Source organism: Aquarana catesbeiana, linkage group LG12, assembly GCF_042186555.1.
Source record: "Aquarana catesbeiana isolate 2022-GZ linkage group LG12, ASM4218655v1, whole genome shotgun sequence".
In the NCBI taxonomy this organism is placed as follows: Eukaryota; Metazoa; Chordata; class Amphibia; order Anura; family Ranidae; genus Aquarana; species Aquarana catesbeiana.
In genome coordinates, this window is record NC_133335.1 from 56,179,757 (window position 1) to 56,200,573 (window position 20,817).

A 20,817-nucleotide genomic window follows, 5' to 3' on the forward strand; every position below is an offset into this window, starting at 1 on the left:
AATAATGCTTAAAGTCAATCAATAAAAGTGTAATATCCCTTTAAATTTCGTACCTGGGGGGTGTCTATAGTGTGTCTGTAAAGGGGCGCATGTTTCCTGTGTTTAGAACAGTCTGACAGCAAAATGACATTTTGAAGGAAAAAACTCATTTAAAACTACCCGCGGCTATTGCATTGCCGACAATACACATAGAAGTTCATTGATAAAAACGGCATGGGAATTCCCCAAAGGGGAACCCCGAACCAAAATTTAAAAAAAAAAATGACGTGGGAGTCCCCCTAAATTCCACACCAGGCCCTTCAGGTCTGGTATGGATATTAAGGGGAACCCCGGCCAAAATTAAAAAAAAAAAATGACGTGGGGTTCCCCCTAAATTCCATACCAGACCCTTCAGGTTCACCATTATCTGCATGTCAATATTTTGAGACAAGGGGATACACTGACCACCACTGTGTATTTTAAACCCACTGATAGGAGCAGTTACCTTCTGTTAAGAAGTGGACACCACCCCCATTGGCTAAGCAATATCCAGATGATGCGGGTGAGAAGGAACTGTACCACCGATAATGATTTCCAAATACAGTCTAAAATAATTAAGGATAGGTTTTTACAGAAAGACTATAGGGAACATGATTTAAACGTAATTGTACATGAGGTTTGGGATATTCCACATGAAGCCTGTCTGAGAGACAAAGATTGCTCTAGTGACTCTAGACAGGAATGGGGATTCATCTCCAATTTTCATGTACAATATAGGGAGATTGAGAACATCTTCAAACGCCATTGGCATATTTTATGCATGGATGGAGTTCTCAATCAAGCTCTTTCACAAAACCCTTCCTTTATATATAGAAAGGCCCCCAATTTTGGGGATAGGGTGGTTAAAAAAGTGTTAGATCCACCGGTCAGACCTGTCATGTTTTTTTTGCATGCAGGAGATGTCAAACCTGCTCTAAGGTTAATCACCCTATCCAGGGTCTAGCAGAATTTACTTCCACAGGTAACAATAAAATCTTCAATATCTCTGAGTTCATTACTTGTGGCACTAAAAGGAGCCTGAAAAAATGCATCTTGGAACATATATATAACATAGAAATTGGATTTAAATACCATGCGTGTCCTTACACTTTAAAAACCATCACAACCAAGACCCATCCGGTTTGAAATTTTGGGGGGTGAACACAGTGCATCCAAACTGGAGGGGGTCCAATTTAATACGAGTAATATCAAAGAGCGAAACACGCCCAATGGCTTGAACGTAGAATTGGATGTGGACTGCTATATTAGTGACTATTATGCTGCGTACACACAAGCGGACTTTTCGACCGGACTGGTCCGACGGACCAAGTCTGGCAGACAATTCGACCGTGTGTGGGCTTCATCGGACCTGCAGCAGACTTTTTCAGTCGAAAATCTGACGGACTTTAGATTTGGAACATATTTCAAATCTTTCTGATGGACTAGTCCGACGGACGAAAGCCGACGCTATGGCAGCTATTGGCTACTGGTAGGGATGAGCTTCGAGTTCGAGTCAAACCCATGTTAGACTCGAACATCGCATGTTCGACCGTTTGTCGAATTGCGAACGATATGGGCTGTTCGCGCCAAATTCGAGTGGTGCATCACGGCCCATAATTCACTGCGGCATCGCAGTGCATTGCTGGCTGATGATTGACCAAGCATGCACTATGACCCGCATGCTTGGCCAATCACCATCTGCAAGGAGAGAGCCGTAATTGGCCAAAGCCAGGGTGGCTTTGGCCAATTATGGCTCAGGGGGTTTAGTACATGCCCCACACTATATAAGGCCGCCTGCGTGGTGGCCTTGTGTAGTGTGTTGTGGCGACGGAGAGAATTAGACAGAGAGAGAGACAGTGTCATTTGATCTAAGTTAAGTTTAGCTAGATCCGTTTAGAAGGCCAACAAGGAGAGGCAGACAGTCACAATCCAATAAGAGGGCAAGCAGGCTCTGTGCCTAGAGGCAACAGTGCTGGTCATGGACATGGTGCATTCCCATCAGCACGTGGCCATGGGACACGCTTGTCCTTTTTTTTAGCAGCTGGCCGTGTTGATCCGCAACATGTGGAAGACTTGGTAGAGTGGATGACCAAGCCATCCTCATCCTCCTCATCCTCTCTCACCCAGGCTCAGGGCACTTTGGCAAAGCAGCTGCCAATGCGGCCTCTTCCTTTGGCTCAATGGCATCAGCCACTCCTTCCCTAGCCCCACCATGTCCTCCTGAGGAGTCCCCCAAACTGTTTGACCACAGTGTTGGGTACATGTTCCAGGAGGTTGCCCAGTGTTTTGAAGGCTCCAATGATGGTACTCTGCTAGAGGAAGGCAGTAACATGAGCCCAGACAGAGGGGGTGCCCAAGAAGGACAGCAATCTGGCAGTTATGTTCCCCCAGCTGCAGCATACTGCCAGGTTTGCTCCAGTGATGAGGAGGGAGGGGATGATGAGGTCACTGACTCCACATGGGTGCCTGATAGAAGAGAGGAGGAGGAGGCACATCACCAGCGAGGCAGGATGCCCTCCAGGGACCAGCTTAAAGGCTGCACACCGACTGCATCACACTGCAGAGCTCAGCATGTGCAGGGCGCTGCTGTCTCTGCACGTTATTCCAAAAGTTCTTTGGTGTGGGCCTTTTTTGAGACGAGTGCATCAGATCCCACCGCTGCTATTTGCAACATATGTCTCAAGCGTATCTCGCATGCCAAAACATCACCCGCTTTGGCACCACATGCTTGACCAGACATATTTTGACCTGCCATGCAGTTCGTTGGCAAGCGTATCTAAAAGACCCACACCAAAGAACAAAGAGGACCTCTCCTTGCTCCTCATCAGCTGGGATTTCCAACCTCACTATACCTTCAGTCCTCTCTGAGACCTGCACTGAGAGAAATGAAGGTGTAGAATTAGGTGTGTCACAGCCAAGTACTGGCAGGCAATCTGCTATCGGTACACCGACATCAGATTGTACCAGGCAAATTTTCCTGCCCCAGCTGCTGCACCGCCGAAAGAAGTTCGCTCCCAGCCATCCACATGCCCAGCGGTTGAATGCTAGCTTGGCTAAATTGCTAGCACTTCAACTGCTGCCTTTTCAGTTGGTAGATTCTGCCCCCTTCCGTGAGTTTGTGGAATGTGCGGTTCCTCAGTGGCAGGTCCCCAAACGCCACTTTTTCTCACGGAAGGCGATTCCGGCTCTCTACCGGCATGTGAAATGCAATGTCTTGGCCTCGCTGGACAGGGCGGTCAGCAGTAAGGTGCATATTATCGCTGACTCATGGTCCAGCAGGCATGGACAGGGACGTTACCTATCTTTCACAGCGCATTGGGTGACTCTGCTGGCAGCTGGGAAGGATGCAGGACAAGCTGCAGTAGTGTTGGAGGTTGTTCCACCACCACACCTCCAAAATGCTACTACTGGTGATTGTGACACACCTCTCTCCTCCACCCACTCCTCTTCTTCTTCCTCCATAGCCTCTTCCTGTGCTTTGTCCTCGGAACCAGTCCTCGGTGCTCCGTAGGCGTTCAAGGGGCTACGCAAGTATGCAGGCCAAAAGATTCCATGCGGTGCTTGAGCTGGTGTGCTTGGGGGACAGGAGCCACACTGGGGCAGAGATTCTGTCTGCTCTGCAGGGGCATGCTCAGAGATGGTTGATGCCATGCCAGCTTAAGGCAGGAATGGTGGTTTGCAACAATGGCACCAACCTCCTCTCTGCCCTCCGACGGGGACAACTGACCCATGTGCCCTGCTTGGCTCATGTCCTTAACTTGGTGGTGCAGCGGTTCTTGGGCAGGTACCCGGGCTTACAGGATGTCCTGAGGCAGACCAGGAAAGCCTGTGTGCATTTCTGTTGATCATAAAATGCCAGTGCTTGGCTGGCTGACCTCCAAAAGGAATTTAACCTGCCCAAGAACCGCCTAATCTGTGGCATGTCCACCAGGTGGAACTCAACGTTGGCCATGCTGCAGCGGCTGCACACGCAGCAGAGGGCCATCAATGAGTACCTGTGCGACTATGGCACCAGGACAGGGTCAGGGGAGCTTGTTTTTTTTTCCCCACGCCAGTGGGCCATGATCAGGGATGCATGCACTGTCCTGTCACCATTTAAGGAGGCCACGAGGATGGTGAGCAGTGACAGTGCATGCATCAGTGACACCGTCCCTCTTGTCCACCTGTTGGAGCACACGCTGCGTGGAATAATGGACAGGGCACTTGAGGCAGAATAGAGGCAGGAAGAGGAGGACTTCCTTAGCTCTCAAGGCCCCCTTTATCCAGACAGTATTCCTGCGTGCCCACCGATAACACAGGAAGAGGACGAGGAGGAGGAGGATTTTGTCAGCATGGAGGTGGAGCCTGGCACTCAGCATCAGCAGCAGTTTTTAAGGGATCATTTACAGTCCCAAGAAACCCATGGACTTGTACGTGGCTGGGAGGATGTGGCTACGGATCATTTCGTCCTTAGTGACCCAGAGGACTCCGGATCGAATGCCTCAGCAAACTTACGCTGCATGGCCTCCCTAAACCTGCAAAGCCTGCGGAAGGATCCTCGTATTCGTGGTATCAAGGAGAGGGAACAATACTGGCTGGCAACCCTCCTTGATCCACATTACAAGGGTAAGGTTGCAGACCTTATCTTGCCATCGCAGAGGGAGCAGAGGATGAAACATCTTCGGGAGGCCTTGCAGAAAGATCTGTGCAACGCGTTCCCAGAGACTGGGAGGTTACAAACTCCTGCTCCTGGACAACGTGTTGCTGAGTCTTCAGTCAGTCAAAGAAGGAGCGGTGGAGAAGGTGGCCGTCTGACCGATGCATTCAGACAATTTTTTAGACTGCAGCCCCAAGGTATTATCGGTTCCAGCAACCATTGCCAGCGTCTGTTTTACATGGTGCAGGAATACCTAGGGGCAAGATCTGGCTCCCATCGAAAATCCTCTGGGTTACTCGGTTTTGAGGATGGATCACTGGCCAGAGCTTGCACAGTATGCAATTGAGCTACTGGCCTGTCCTGCATCCAGCGTTCTTTCGGAACGCACATTCAGTGCTGCTGGAGGCTTTGTAACCGATCAAAGGGTGCGCCTGTCCACCGACTCGGTCGATGTCAGATCCCTTCAAGACTGCCTATGCTGATGCTGAGTGACGATCCTGTTATGCCAAGTGACTATCCTCTTCCTCCTCAATGATCATGCTGATAGCTTGTAAGAATATTTTTGGTTCTGGGCGCCGCCACCAGTGGCTAAGGCCCAATTTTTCAGCCCCTGTTTAACAGGGGCGTGTAATTACAATTTTTGATGCAATACTTTGCAGGAGGGCTTGTTCCTGTGCTCCAACTAGAGTATCTGTGAGGGGTTGCAGTGTTGTGGCACCAGTGCCTAAGGCCCAATTTTTCTGCCCCTGTTGAACAGGGATATGTAATTACAATTCTTGATCTAATCAGCAGGGCCCATTCCAGCACCCACCAAGAGTAACTGTGAGGACTTACAGTGTTGTGGCAACACCACTACCACCACCACCAAAGGCCTAATTTTGGTACCAGCATAGTGGAGGCGAAGGACACACTAGAGAAGTCACATCAGAATTATCTAACTGATGTTAACAATGGCTCGAAAGCTTGGACAGGAACTGAAGGAATTATGCTACATTGTGTAGTTCGATTTCCTCGTTTAGACTATGCTGGTAGGGGCTTACTCTTGGGGTTTATGGGATGCACTAAGGTCAAGGACTAGGAATTGGGTAGACCATTTGGCAGGTGTAGTAATAGGTTTTAGCCGCTAGGTATTTGTTTAGAAGCTATTCATTAGGTTTAGGTTGTGGTTGGTTTTAGATAGTCGCCTATTGGCTTATTTGACTACATGATGTACTTTTTGTAATTTTATGCAATTTACCGCCAATGTAATTTACCGCCATTGGAGTTTAGTGTATGTTACATGTCAATCTATGAATTTTATGGATATGGTATGATTTACTGTACCTTGGAAGGATACTTCTGCGGACTCCTTCTATTAATCTAACAATTTTACATTATGATCAACATTATAGGTTTGGATTCCATTTTCCACTATCCCTTTTTCCACTTCCTTTTTTGGGAATGGACATTTATATTACAATATTTTCAATTTTTTTTTATTTTGTAATTAATTTTTTAAATTATACATTCCTTTCCCCCTCCATTTTTCACCAATGTTTTTTGGCTTAGAGAAAAGTGGGTTGAGCGCTGCTAGTAGCCCCCGCCAGAATGCTGCCTGTCCTGCATAGCCAGATCGCGTCTCTGCCAATGATAATGATAGTAGTGGAGCGATTAGTAGAGAGCGCGTGGCCTTACTGAGATGCACGCGCATTATTTACCATAGGTATGATGGTCGGAAGCAGTGGGTGGAACGCAAACACACCCTCGCTTCCGGGCCGTGTTCCTGGTGCACAGTGACCTCTGACGCCTGCGGAGGAGGGGGAAATGACGCCACGATCGGCCGGAAGTTGCGGGTGGAACGCAGGAACGCCCGCACTTCCTGGCCTGTCGAATGGCGTGCGTTCCACACACGGCATGCGGCACTATTATGGCTCCTGGGAGCCGGAGGAGCCCTGCACCATCCACTCCAGTAGATCGGAGGCTTGGGGACACAATTAGAGCTGCATACAGGAGGTGAGGTGTCTTTGCTTTAGCGCACTCAATCCCCCTTCCCCTGCCCTGTTGTACATAGCCTATGGTGAGAGTGAAATTGATCTGCTGGCTCAGTGATTTTATGTTTATATTTATATCTATATTTATATTTAATTTATTTTTTTATTTTTTTATTTATTTATTTATTTATTTATTTTTTTTAATTAATCAATTTCTTTTTGTACTAGTATTACTATTATTCTTTTAGCAGATAACATAGAGTGATGTTTGCCCTCTATATTCTGGCTACAAATGGGGAATCACACTCAGAGGGATGGGATAGGGAGGGTTAACCCGAATGGGTGGGTGGTGCCCAATATCTGTGGGAGGGGGCGTTGTCACTAATTGGGTGGGGTAGACACAGGCACATACATACATTTATAGAGCGAGCAATTCGAGAGACCAACCATTGCCTGCTTAGGCTCTGAAGAAAGGGGTGCTCCCCCGAAACGCGTAAGCCATCAGCCATTTGCGCTGGTCTGATCCTCTCGGCAACAGGTCCTGGGGTGTCGATCCACAGAAACAGCGCTTTTGCGCCCTTTTGAAAGATATCTTTATTAGCTCGTTTGTGAGTATAATTTTTACTGTTTTTATGCTGCATTAAAGTTTATCAGTGGTAATGCACTAGGTTGGTGCGCCCTCTTTCTTTTCTGTTTTTTTTAGCTTGAATACCCATTGTTCAAATGAGGGCTGCAAAACGCTAGGCATTACTTCTATAGGTGGCTGCACCGCATATCCAGTTCATGGACACCTGAGCGCAGGAGAGGTCTTTTTTTCTTGTGTTTGTTAAAGTGAAACAATAAAAGTGTAATATTCCTTTAAATTTCGTACCTGGGGGGTGTCTATAGTATGCCTGTAAAGGGGCGCATGTTTCCCGTGTTTAGAACAGTAGGGGCAGGGTTACGTAAAGGGTGACCCCGCCCCCTCTGACATCATGGGAATGCCACGAGGAAGTCCCTGTCAAGTCCCCATGCATCAGAGGGGGGCGGGGTCATCGGGTGCCCCCCCCCGTTATTTAAGAACCGTCAAGAGGAGAAGTGTCACACAGCAGGAGCCTCCCATCATGCCATCATGTACGCGGAGCGGCCCGAGGAGAAGAAGGGAAGAAGACGCCGGCGCCGCGGAGGAAGATGCCGGACGAGAACACCGGAGAGGAAGAACCAGCAGAACCAGAAGAAGAAGAAGATAGAGGAAGAAACCGAAGGAAGATAGAAGATAGAAGAAAGAAGCATTTAAATAAAGGAATTGTCAAAAACTGTCTCTTGTCATTTTTAACATTTTTGACACTTTTTCTGAGAAATGGTAGGGGTACAAGTACCCCCTTACCATTTCACACAGGGGAGTGGGCCAGGATCTGGGGGTCCCCTTGTTAAAGGGGGCTTCCAGATTCCGATAAGCCCCTCGCTCGCAGACCCCCACAACTACCGGGCAAGGGTTGTGGGGATGAGGCCCTTGTCCCCATCAACATGGGGATAAGATGTTTTGGGGGGCTACCCCAAAGCACCCTCCCAATGTTGAGGGCATGTGGCCTGGTACAGTTCAGGAGGGGGTGCACGCTCTTGTCCCCCCTCTTTTTCTGCGGTCTGCCAGGTTGCGTGCTCGGATAAGGGTCTGGTATGGATTTTTAGGGGGACCCCACGCCATTTTTTTTTTATTTTGGCGCGGGGTTCTCCTTAAAATCCATACCAGACCTGAAGGGTCTGGTATAGATTTTGTGGGCGACCCCCCCACGTCATTTTTTTTTTAAATTTTGGTTCGGGGTTCCCCTGTGGGGAATTCCCATGCCGTTTTTATCAATGAACTTTTATGTGTATTGTCGGACCGGCAATTCATTAATAGCCGCAAGTAGTTTTAAATGACTGATTTTCCTTTGAAATGTAATTTTGCTGTCAGACTGTTCTAAACACGGGAAACATGCGCCCCTTTACAGGCATACTATAGACACCACCCCAGGTACGAAATTTAAAGGAATATTACACTTTTATTGTTTCACTTTAAGCATTATTAAAATCACTGCTCCCGAAAAAATGGCCGTTTTTAAAACTTTTTTTTGCATTGATCCATGTCCCCTTGGGCAGGACCCAGGTCCCCAAACACTTTTTATGACAATACCATGCATATAAGCCTTTAAAATTAGCACTTTTGATTTCTCCCATAGACTTTTAAAGTGTGTTCCGCTGCTTTCGAATTTGCCGCGAACACACCAAATTGTTCGCTGTTCAGCGAACTGGCGAACAGCCGATGTTCGAGTCGAGCATGAGTTCGACTCGAACTCGAAACTCATCGCTAGTGATAACCCTTCCCTATGTTTTCCAAAAAGCTTAAAATAGATTTTTTGGCTGGAGCTACACTTTAAAAATGTACCAGTTCAAAATTACAAACAGATTCTACTTAACAACAAACCTACAGTCCCTGTCTTGTTTACACCACCTGTATACTGCTGTTCAGAGTATATAGGGCCTGGGGGCCCCACACCTTTCCTTTTTTTAATTTGGGTGTGGGGTTCCCCTTAATATCCATACAAGACCCAAAGGGCCTGGTAATGGACTGGGGGGGTACCCATGCCGTTTGTCTCACTGTTTTCCATCCAAATTGCCGGGACCCGACATTACATTAAAGCCGCAAGCAGTTTTAAATGACTTTAAAAATGTCATTTTGTGCAGGGACTGTTCTAAGCACCGGAAACACGCGCCACTTTACAAGCATACTGTAGACACCCCCCAGGTACGATATTTAAAGTAATATTTCACTTTTTTTTAACTTTAACCATCTCAATACAGGGCATTTTAACTCCCTTCCTGCCCAAGCCATTTTTCAGCTTTCAGCGCTGTCACATTTTGAAAGACAATTGCGCGGTCATACACTGTACCCAAATGAAATTTTTACTATTTTTTCCCCACAAATAAAGAATTATTTTGGTGGTATTTGATCACATCTGCGGTTTTTATTTTTTGCGCTATAAACAAAAGAAGAGGGACAAGTTTGAAAAAAACACAATATCTACTTGTAAACAATATGTATAGTAGGTATAAATCATTTAAATACCTACAAAAGTAACTAAGGAAATGATATATATCTTTAATTTAGATTCAGCGATCCGTGCTATAAAAATGCACTGATTACTTTATAAATGTGACTGGCAGGGAAGGGGTTAACACTAGGGGGTGATCGAGGGGTTAACTGTCTTCCTAGGGAATGTTTCTAAGAGCCCTTGCACACTGGGGTGGTTTGCAGGCGCTATTGCGCTAATAATAGCGCCTGCAAACCGCCCCGAAAGTGCCGCTACTGTCATTCCAGTGTGCAAGCCCTGAGGGCTTGCACACTGGAGCGATGCGCTGGCAGGACGGTAAAAAAAGTCCTGCCAGCAGCATCTTCGGAGCGGTGAAGGAGCGGTGTGTATACCGCTCCTTTACCGCTCCTGCCCATTGAAATCAATGGGACGGCGCGGCTATACCGCCGGCAATGCGCCTCTGCAGAGGCGCTTTGCGGTGGTATTTAACCCTTTCTCGGCCGCTAGCGGGGGGTAAAACCGCCCCCGCTAGCGGCCGCATACCGACGGTAAAACGCCGCTAATAATAGCGGCGTTTTACCGCCGACGCCGCCCCCCGCCCCAGTGTGCAAGGGCTCTTACTGAAGGGGGAGCGGACTTACAAGGGGAGGAGACCGATCGGTGTTGCTCTGTACTGAGAACACACCATCGGTCTCCTCTCCTCTCCGCTCGTGTGCATGCGGCATTAGAATATTGCAAGTGTCGTAGATTCCACATTTAAAAAAAAAAATGTAAAAAAATAATTTTAAACTTTAACTCTTAATAGGGTTTAATGAATTGACTGATGGTCTGTTTAGATTTATTAATTTTAGCCCAATTATATGAAACTTTTAGATGGGAATCTGCTTCCTCTGTAATCTTATAGAATGGGTTATTTCAGGGGAGATTATCCAATATAGTTGCTGAGTATTAAATTGAGTTATTAAAGGGTGGGTGTTTTAGATGTCAAGTCGCATGTTAGTTCGTATTAATAACTTCATATTTTATTGCCATCATCTCTCTTTGATTGTTCTTTTCTTTCCTGTTTTTTAATGTAATGTTTTTTTTTTCATATGGGTTTGTTATATGCTCATGTAATAATAATGGTGCAGAATTTCATGATATATGTAATGTGAATGCAGTGTATACTTTAGCATAGCAATTCCTTAAGATAATATTATAAGCTAATATTGTTATATTGATGCTTTTGGAAGGGGCACGCTGATGATCAGTCCATGTGCATCGGCGCATTTGTGGAGCTGCCCGTGCCTCGGTTGCAGGAATGTGTGCCAATGGAATTGGTTGCACCTGCGTGGCTGTGTTCACGGATTGATTATCCTTGCTCGTGTAGCAATACACCAGTGACGGGATGAAAATGTACAGCGGTAAGGGTTAAATGTTTCCGGTCAGCTAAAGTATATCATGGCACGATGTGTTGTATGGTCACACCTTCAGATGATGTAGTGGATGATGAAACGCATCAGGGTGGAGCCATACGACGAACAGTAGTGATGTCAGCACGTCGATCAGAGATACGGCTGTGACTACCGCTGGTCATTTCAGCTCATTGGGGTAGAAGATACCGTAAAAAATCCCCGGGTGTCTTTGCTGACTTAATGTTATTCATGCCTGCTTATTTTTGCAAGTTTGTAAGTGCAAGTCCTAAAGGGAGAAGTTGTGTTTTGTTTAACTTACAATAAATTTTAGCAATGGGATTACGTTACGGTGTTTCTGCCTTGTTTTCTGAATGATCGTTTAAGTGTGAGATTCGTCTTCTGGTATCACCGAGACTTGGAGAAGAAATATCCCAAGATAGCCTGTCCAAACAATAGTCCGTTGTTTATGCGCTGTTTTCCAGTGATTTCTGGTAAGAGTTTTATCTGTAGGGGGAATCTGCACACCCCCTTCTTCCCTGCACGTTAGGAGGTGTTGGTGAAAGCATTTTAGTCTCACAGAATTGGAAAGAACATTGGACTCTCCTATCACTCTTTATGCAATTAACACAGCAGCTCTCTGTAAGCGTTTATGGGCTATACTAATGTTTATATGTATGTACTTTAAGATAGCACGCTGGGAATATCATAGTGTGTTGTGCGTAGCGCTACCTTTTCTGTGTTGTATTTTTTAAATGTAATAATGTCACTGGTCCCCAAAAAAGTGTCATTTGGGGTCAGATTGTCCGCCGCAATATCGCAGTCACGCTAAAAATCGCAGATCGACGCCATTACCAGTAAAAACAATAAAAAGAAAAGTCACTAAATATATCATGTAGTTTGTAGACGCGATAACTTTTGCGCAAACCAATCAATATACGCCTATTGCGTTTTTTTTTTTTTTTTTTACCAAAAATATGTAGAAGAATATATAAATATTTTTTGGATATGTATTAAAGCAGAAAGTTAAAAAAATTATTTTTTTCAAAATTATCGGTCTTTTTTTGTTTATAGCGCAAAAAATAAAAGCCGCAGAGGTGATCAAATACCACCAAAAGAAAGCTATTTGTGGGTAAAAAGGACGTCAATTTTGTTTGGATACAACGTCGCACGACTGCACAATTGTCAGTTAAAGGGACGAGGCGCCATATCGAAAAAAATGGCCCGGTCATTAAGGGGATAAATCCTTCCGGGACTGAAGAGGTTAATATCTAAACCACTGGCAACAAAAGTGAGTACACCCCTAAGTGAAAATGTCCAAATTGGGCCCAAAGTGTCAATGTTTTGTGTGGCCACCATTATTTTCCAGCACTGCCTTAACCCCTTGGGCATGTGGTTCACTAGAGCTTCACAGGTTGCCACCGGAGTCCTCTTCCACTCCTCCATGACGACATCATGGAGCTGGTGGATGTTAGAGACCTTGCGCTCCTCCACCTTCTGTTTGAGGATGCCCCACAGATGCTCAATAGGGTTTAGGTCTGGTGACATGCTTGGCCAGTCCATCACCTTTACCCTCAGCTTCTTTAGCAAGGCATTGGTCATCTTTGAGGTGTGTTTGGGGTGTTATCATGTTGGAATACTGCCCTGTGGCCCAGTCTCCGAAGGGAGGGGATCATGCTCGGCTTCAGTATGTCACAGTACTTGTTGGCATTCATGGTTCCCTCAATGAACTGTAGCTCCCCAGTGCTGGCAGCACCCATGCAGCCTCAGACCATGACACTCCCACCACCATGCTTGACTGTAGGTAAGACACACTTGTCTTTGTACTGCTCACCTGGTTGCCGCCACACACACTTAACATCATCTGAACCAAATACGTTTATCTTGGTCTCATCAGACCACAGGACATGGTTCCAGTAATGCATGTCCTTAGTCTGCTTGTCTTCAGCAAATTGTTTGCGGGCTTTCTTGTGCATCATCTTTAGAAGAGGCTTCCTTCTGGGATGACAGTCCTGCAGACTAAGTTGATGCTGTGTGCGGTGCATGGTCTGAGCACTGACAGGTTGTTCCCCCGCCCCTTCAACCTCTGCAGCACTCATATGTCTAATTTCCAAAGACAACCTCTGAATATAACACTGAGCACGTGCACTCAACTTCTTTGTTCAACCATGGTGAGGACTGTTCTGAGTGAAACCTGTCCTGTTAAACCTGTGTATGGTCTTGGCCACCATGCTACAGCTCAGTTTCATGGTTTTGGCAAACTTCTTATAGCCTAGGCCATCTTTATGTAGAGCAACAATTCTTTTTTTCAGATCCTCAGAGAGTTCTTTGCCACGAGGTGCCATGTTGAACTTCCAGTGACCAGTATGAGAGAGTGAGAGCGATAACACCAAATTCAACACACCTGCTCCCCATTCGCACCTGAGACCTTGTAACACTAATGAGTCATATGACACCAGGAAGAGGTAATGGCTAATTGTGCCCAATTTGGACAGTTTCATGTAGGGGTGTACTCACTTTTGTTGCCAGCGGTTTAGACATTAATGGCTGTGTGTTGAGTTATTTTGAGGGGACAGCAAATTTACATTGTTATACAAGCTGTACACTCACTACTTTACATTGTAGCAAAGTGTCATTTCTTCAGTGTTGTCACATGAAAAGATATAATAAAATATTTACAAAAATGTAAGGGGTGTTCTCACTTTTGTGAGATACTGTTTATGTACATATAAATAAATAAATAAATATATATATATATATATATATATATATATATATGATGTGTGTGTGTTTTTGTTTTTTAGAATTTGACGACGATGACCTCAGTGACAATATTAAATGTGCTCTCCAAATTTTAAAAGCTGAGAAGCTATATGCTTGGTAAGTATATCCTCTCCTCTTCCGGGGTGAAACATGTTATAGAAGGAGGTGTAGGGTCTAATGGGCAGCATTGTTTGCAATGCACTTTTTTCTTCTTATTGAGAAGAAATAAATAATTTGAAGCTTAAACTTCAAGTAAGTGTAGCAACAGTTTCTATACAGGGCAAGGCAGTGGCAATTGGTGCTCAAAATTTTGGTGGGGCGCAAACAAACTGAAAAATTCTGAAAAAAAATCATCAATTGCAGCCTCACTGTACCATCAATCACAGCCAATGTGCCCTTCAATCGCCGCCACTGTGCCCATCAATTGCTGCCACTGTGCCCATCAAACGCAGCCACTGTGTCCATCAAACGCTGCCACTGTGCCCATCAAATGCTGCCACTGTGCCATCAAATGCTGCCACTGTGCCATCAAATGCTCCAAATGGTGTCCATCAAATGCTCCCACTGTACCCATCAAATGCTCCCACTGTGCCCATCAAATGCTGCCACTGTGCCATCAAACGCAGCCACTGTGTCCATCAATTGTTACCATTGTGCCCATCAATTGACACCACTGTGCCTATCAAACGCAGCCACTGTACCATCAAACGCAGCCACTGTGCCCATCAATTGCCACCACTGTGCTGAACAATTGCAGCCACTGTGCCCATCAAACGCTGCCACTGTGCTCGTCAAATACTCCCACTGTGCCCATCAAATGCTGCCACTGTGCCTATCAAATGCTCCCACTGTGCCATCAAATGCTCCCACTGTACCATTAAATGCTCCCACTGTGCCCATCAAATACTCCCACTGTGCCCATCGAATGCTGCCACTGTAACCCCCCCGCCCGCTCGCCGTCTGCCTGGCACTTACCCTGTCTCAGCAGGGCATTGGGTGATGGTGGCGACTGGTGCGAATATTCATTTGCTTTTCTAAGACACCTGGGTGAACTGCGAGCGCCAAGCATGGTTCTCGCAGGTCACCATTTTTGACACCTATTAGAGCCTATGGCTCTAATCAGGTGCTTCAAAAACACCCTCCGCTAGGCGCCTGAATAGGGGGTGGCAGCGGCGGCCATGGATAGATTCATGCAATGCATAAATCTATCCACTGGTCATAGAGGGGGTGGCTGGAGAGAGGGGGCGGCGCCCGTGCGCCCTTATGGACGCACCACCACTGGGGCAAGGTATGGTTAGGACAGAATTGGTTGATGGTGGTAATCATGCTTTTTATTCATCACTGTTGAATAAATAGGTCCCACAGCAATCTCCTAAACAAGACTGGATTTTGGATCTTGCCCTGACACAAGTTAATATAGACAAGCCCCGTTATAGAAACCGCCCCCTCTTCTACTCATATACAAGGGTGACCTGACCTGCAACGGTCTAACCAGTCAGGAAAGATAATACTGAGAATATATGTATCAATGAGGTCTTCATAAAATTATTTAGTATAGGAATTTTCATAGCACCATACTGTACATTCCCATCAGTCCCTGTATCAGTTCCTGTGCTCTATGATCTTGCAATTTAAGGTCACAAATGTGTAAATTTTATTTAAAAAAAAGCATGCAAACATAAAGTTCATTAATAAAAACATATTTACACAAAAATAAACAACTACTAAACAAAAACAAGCATGCTTACATCAGCAAGTAAAGAAAACCGTTTCCCGACAGGATTAGATAGAAAGAAACATATTTTAATGACAACTACAAACCCCGAACCTCAACTTAAACACAATTCAGGCTAAGAAACATTTTGAGATTTAATCGCCATCAGGATGCGATTCCAAAACCCCCCCATTAACCCCTCCCCCACATCATTCGCCCCAACTTCCAAATCATTCACCCCGACTTCCACATCATTCACCTTGCATTCTGCACCAGCCACCCTCATGCCCCTCCCACCTCCCCCTCCACCATTATACAAACCATCCCTCACTCCACCCGCATTTCTGCTACGCTGAGGAGGAGGGGTTGGCACCACCATACACTCTGGTCCAGCACCCTTCACTGCCTTCACTACACTAGGAGAAACAATAAGTGCAGACACAGACTTCACTACCACAATTTCTGACATTGACTGGGGAACCACAGACTGGGGGGACACTGACACCACAGCTGGCCTCACAGACACAGATTCTGACGGGACAGAGACACTAGGATCCCCTGGTACAACCTCCGCCAATCCAGACTCTTCTCCATCCAGACGGAAAAATTCCTCCACTAACTCTGGCTTATTGTGCAAAGCTTCAGGGCACCGGCTATAAGGATGACCAACCTTATCACATAGGTTACATTTAATGATGTTACAGTCCCTTGCCAGATGCCCCAGTTCCTGACACAAAGAGCACTTCTGTTCAGGACATTTAGAGGAGAAATGTCTCTTGACTCCACATTTATGGCACAGCTTAGGTTGACCAGGGTAGGAGACGGTAATCCTATCTCTGCCAATAAAGGCAGAGGAGGGCAAATGCTGGACAACATTCCCACGCACACTCAACCTCATTGACACCGACCACCCACCCGTCCAGATTCCTCTATCATCCCCAATCTTTTTTAGGGCACACAACATTTCACCAAACCTCCTCCAGCAGACCCATAAATCCTTGGGGGGTATAGACTCATTCCTAGTCAGGATAGTCACATTCTTAATCAAGCGCTGACGTGAGACAACTTTGGGGACAAGCCCCTTCCAGTCCGGCTGCCTATATACATGCTCAAACCACTCCCAAAACAGATCCAGCGATTTTGGATGCATAAAGGATAAATCATATTCATAGGAACCAGCTGGACTGATAAGCGTATAAATATCCTCTTCTTTAAATCCCATGGTTAGGATCTTATCGACAACCAACCTCCTGATAGGTGGAATATCTTCTCCCTCCCACCTGAGCTGTACCACATTCCTGCGTTTAATGGAAGAAGGTACGTTAGGTGAAAATCTGGCCCTTCCACCAGCAGCAGCATGACTTTGTCCCAACACAGCCTTAGCATAGTTCATAACTGGGACAGATGACACATTAACTGGCTGCATAGGAACCTCTTAAATCTGGTTTGTTATGCGACATTGCTGCTCTGCATTTTCAATGTTCATGCGACATTCCTGCTCTGCACTGTTAATGTCCATATGGGTCTCCTCACAGTCAGCAAAAACTTCTCTGTCTGGATACATGCCTGCATTCCCATGATCTTCATCTGATGGGTTGGTGCCACTCAAGGGAGATTTAATTTCTACAATGGTCTGCAGCAATCCGCCATTTTCCTCAACCTCCTCCTGAGATGACCCAGGCTGCTGGAGAGAGAGGGGGGCAGATACTGACTCAGGTGCAACAGATGCTGAGACAGGGGTAGTACTGGGGCCACTATGTGAAGCCACTTCCTTACCCCCATCCAGAGGCGGCTCTAGGCTTTGTGAGGCCTTAGGCAAAACTTACACATGAGGCCCCACGGACTGGGACACTCCGTGATGAGGCCGCTATTCCTCAGGCTGCGGGCAGTATCTGATTTGTCCATCAGCTCCTAAGCCACAGAGTCCCAGTGGGGTTAGGCGGAGCCTCTGGCGTCATCTTCAGTGATTGTGAACAGGCAAATTAGGAGGCCGCGAGGCCCCTGTGAGTGCGAGGCCTTAGGCGACCGCCTAATTTGCCTAATTAGAGAGCCGCCTCTGCCCCCATCCATACTGTTGCCATTACTGCGGCATGCACCCTCTGGCTGGTATTGGCACCGGCACTCTCCTTCATCTGTTGGCATCTCTCCTAATGCTCACACTTTTCTCTTAACACACCGGTGCTTTCCTTCAAAGAAGTGTAGCACTGGTAGATTTTTATCTACCGCTTATAGGTACATTTAGTGGGTTATCTGTTTCATACATAGTCAGATTTAGCCTCTGTTCCAGTTTGGCTGTGTTGCATGTAGTTTCACACTGTGCCTGTGGGTGTCGTTGTCACCATAGGTCGGTGTTGGAAAGGCAATGTGCTGAAGCGTATGGGTGCTCTTCTGTCCTGGAGATAACTCGGTGGAGGTTGTCCGCCGAGTTGCATTCTGGGGGAGGGTATTTATGGGACAGACGCCATGTTTTGGGGTTCTTTTCGTTCCACCTGCTGGCCCTCCTGGCCGACAGGTATGTGTTAGGAGTACTACCGCGTGGTCCTCCGACCGGAAGGAACACGTTGCTGCGTGTGGGTGGGCCCAGAAGTCTGTCTGGGGCCTACCACAGCAGCGAGGGAATGGTCCTGTGCTGTCTGTCCTGCGGGAAGAAGCTGGACAACTGAGAAGATCCCAGGGGAGGACCCGTCATGGAAGGATCATGCAGAGTGCTGGTCTGGAGAGGGGCCTGGTGACTCAGTTGGAGGACGCATCCTAAAGTTAACCTACCGCATAGTACTGCCGGGTCCGCTTAAAGGTTCTAGTGCTGTGTTTGCTATCCATCATAATCCATTGCATCCTGTGGCAGAGGATCGTATGGGTTTCTATTCCATTCAAGTCTGTGGCAGAGACTTTTGTTCGTGCTGCGTGCCGGTTGCTAGGTTAGTGAGATAAACCTATCCGGGTGGGCAAATAACCCAGGCGGGCCTAATATTACATCAAGAAAAGGTATTTGAACTTCCCTGCAACTTGCCTTCTACCTCTTTTGCTGCTACTTCCTTCAGTTACTCTTTATTAAAGCAAGTGGCTGGTGTCTACACTGTCTGGTATTAAACTCAACGGGACCCTAGACCCGGTTCCGGAGAAATTGAGGTAACAAAGGTGATGGTAACAACCCGCTTTAAACCAGCAGCTCCACCGTGAGTTAGTGCTACAGAAGCAACCAACTTCTTCTGCTTTCTCAATGCCTCTTCCAGAGACTTCAGCTTGGAGACTTCCCTCTTACTGTTCCCAGACTTACTTTGCAGAGGTTTATTTTTCCTGAGATCTTCTGTCATGGCAGAAAGTTTCTGTTCCTCTTTAGCAATGAGGCGAAGTCTGTTTACCACTCTATCCTGGAGGACTGGTAAGGACTCCTCTTGCATAGGGACAGGCCCAGGATCCATTGCAGCTTGAGCACATGGAGTAGGCCTCAGTGCCTCTGGAGAGCCTCCACCTTCATCTTCCCCAATATGGTCCATGCTTGCCTGGAAAAAGCCTGCATGAGAGGCCCCAGGTTTTGCTGCTTCTCTCAGCTGAGATCACAACGGAGTGAGCCAACAGCACCCTGTAGAACAGCACCACCTGGTGGAGAAGCTCCTCTGGTGCAGAGACTGATGTGACTGGCTCATAGCACCATACTGTACATTCCCATCAGTCCCTGTGCTCTAGGATCTTGTTCAAATGTGTAGCACCCTCTAGTGTGCTAGTAGAGTAATGTTGTTTTTTAAAAACAGGTAAAATTCCAGGCTTGGCTGGCAGCCAAGCTTGGGTGTGTTTTTGTGATCTGGGTTGGGAGTGACCTAGAGTAGTGTTGGGTGATTCACAGGTGGTGTCACTAGGACCTCCCACTTTTTTGCAGAACCTTCTGGAGTTTTCTGAAAAGAGAGGTGGAGAGGGGAGATTGAGCCGCCTGGGGTATTCTAAGGAGCCCTGACCAATCCGCAACTTGGATTGGCAGGGGAAAGGTCTCCTTAAATACCCAGGGTCAGCCCAGCTAGGAAAGGAGTTGTTCAGATGGAAGAATGGAGATGGAATGTTAGGCTGTTGAGGCCTTTGAGGGAGCTCCCCAGTCTGGAGGGGGTGATCTTGGGCCTTAGCTCGGGTGCAGACAGGACCCTCTTCCAACACACAGAGGTGTCCTTGCCAGGAGACACAGGAGGAGCAAAAGAGGACAGTGGGAGAATACTGCCGGGAAAGTCTCCAGGAGTTCTGTAGAGGCAGCCGAATAGGTGGTGAGTTTTCACACAGTCTGGAAGACTGGGAGGCACGCCTGAGAGGACTGAGATGCAGGAGTCTGGGATGGGTGCAGAGCCATTCTGGAGGGTTGTGGTGGCACGGGCTGTGGAGAGGGGCAGCTGCAGCCAGGAGGGCTGGCAGTGCCCGAAGAGGTGGTGCTGGGAGCGGTAGCCACAGGGACAGCTAGCACTGAGACTTTCTATTTTGCTACACCATAGGGGCCCACGGTCCCTGCCTGTAAAGGGCATTCTCTTTGGGCCTGGCTGAGCCAGTGTCAGGTCTACAGCGATAGCTGGTCTGGAGAGAGAAAGAGAGGAATTTATGTGCTTGAGGAGTTAGGAGTGATACTCTGTAAGAAAACAAGTGCAGGAGGAAAAGAGGAGAATATATACAGTATACTGTGATGTATATACAGGGCCGCTGATAGGGGGGCCACCAGTCCTCCTGTATGGGGCCCAGGCACATAGGGGGGCCCAAATAGCAGGGGGAATCAGTGTGGTTGGGCAGAGGGGCAGTTGCAGGAGGATGCCTTGTGAGGCATCCTCCTGCCTCACAAGGCAGGCAGGACAGTTTCTCCCCCTCCTGCTGGCTTTCAGCTGCTGCAGGGAGAGACACAGACACTGGTTCTTGTAATTGCTTCCCCGACACAGATCCCCCTCCCTGTCCTGCCTGCTTCTGATCCCCCCGTGTGCCCCCCTGTCACTCTGCCCCCCCCCCCTCCCCAACGCTGCAGGCTTCCCTGTCCTGTAAAAAAATCACAAATTGTAAAAAAAAATAAAAATAAATAAACATTGTAAAAGATCAATAAAAAAATGTAAAATAAAATAATTGTAAACATTTTTAACATTTATTTTTTTTTTTATATATAAAAAACAATTAAACAAGGGCTAATTCACACAGGTAGATTCTCTGTTGTGTTTGTGTCCGCTAATAATTATTTTAGTATATTTTTAAGGGGGCCCTGCCAGGTAGGCTGTATGGGGCTCTGTGAATTCTAACAGCATCCCTGTGTGTATAGTGG

General features: G+C 46.9%; 1 long non-coding RNA gene across 1 annotated transcript in view; it reads left to right on the top strand.

Annotated features, from left to right (window-relative positions):
- The window catches only part of LOC141114030 (uncharacterized), a 122,283-nt gene that overhangs the window by 70,477 nt on the left and 30,989 nt on the right, over positions 1–20,817 (top strand). Inside the window, exon 2 of the long non-coding RNA XR_012236854.1 lies at positions 13,870–13,945. This is a non-coding gene — a long non-coding RNA (uncharacterized lncRNA). The remainder of the gene's footprint in view (positions 1–13,869; positions 13,946–20,817) is intronic.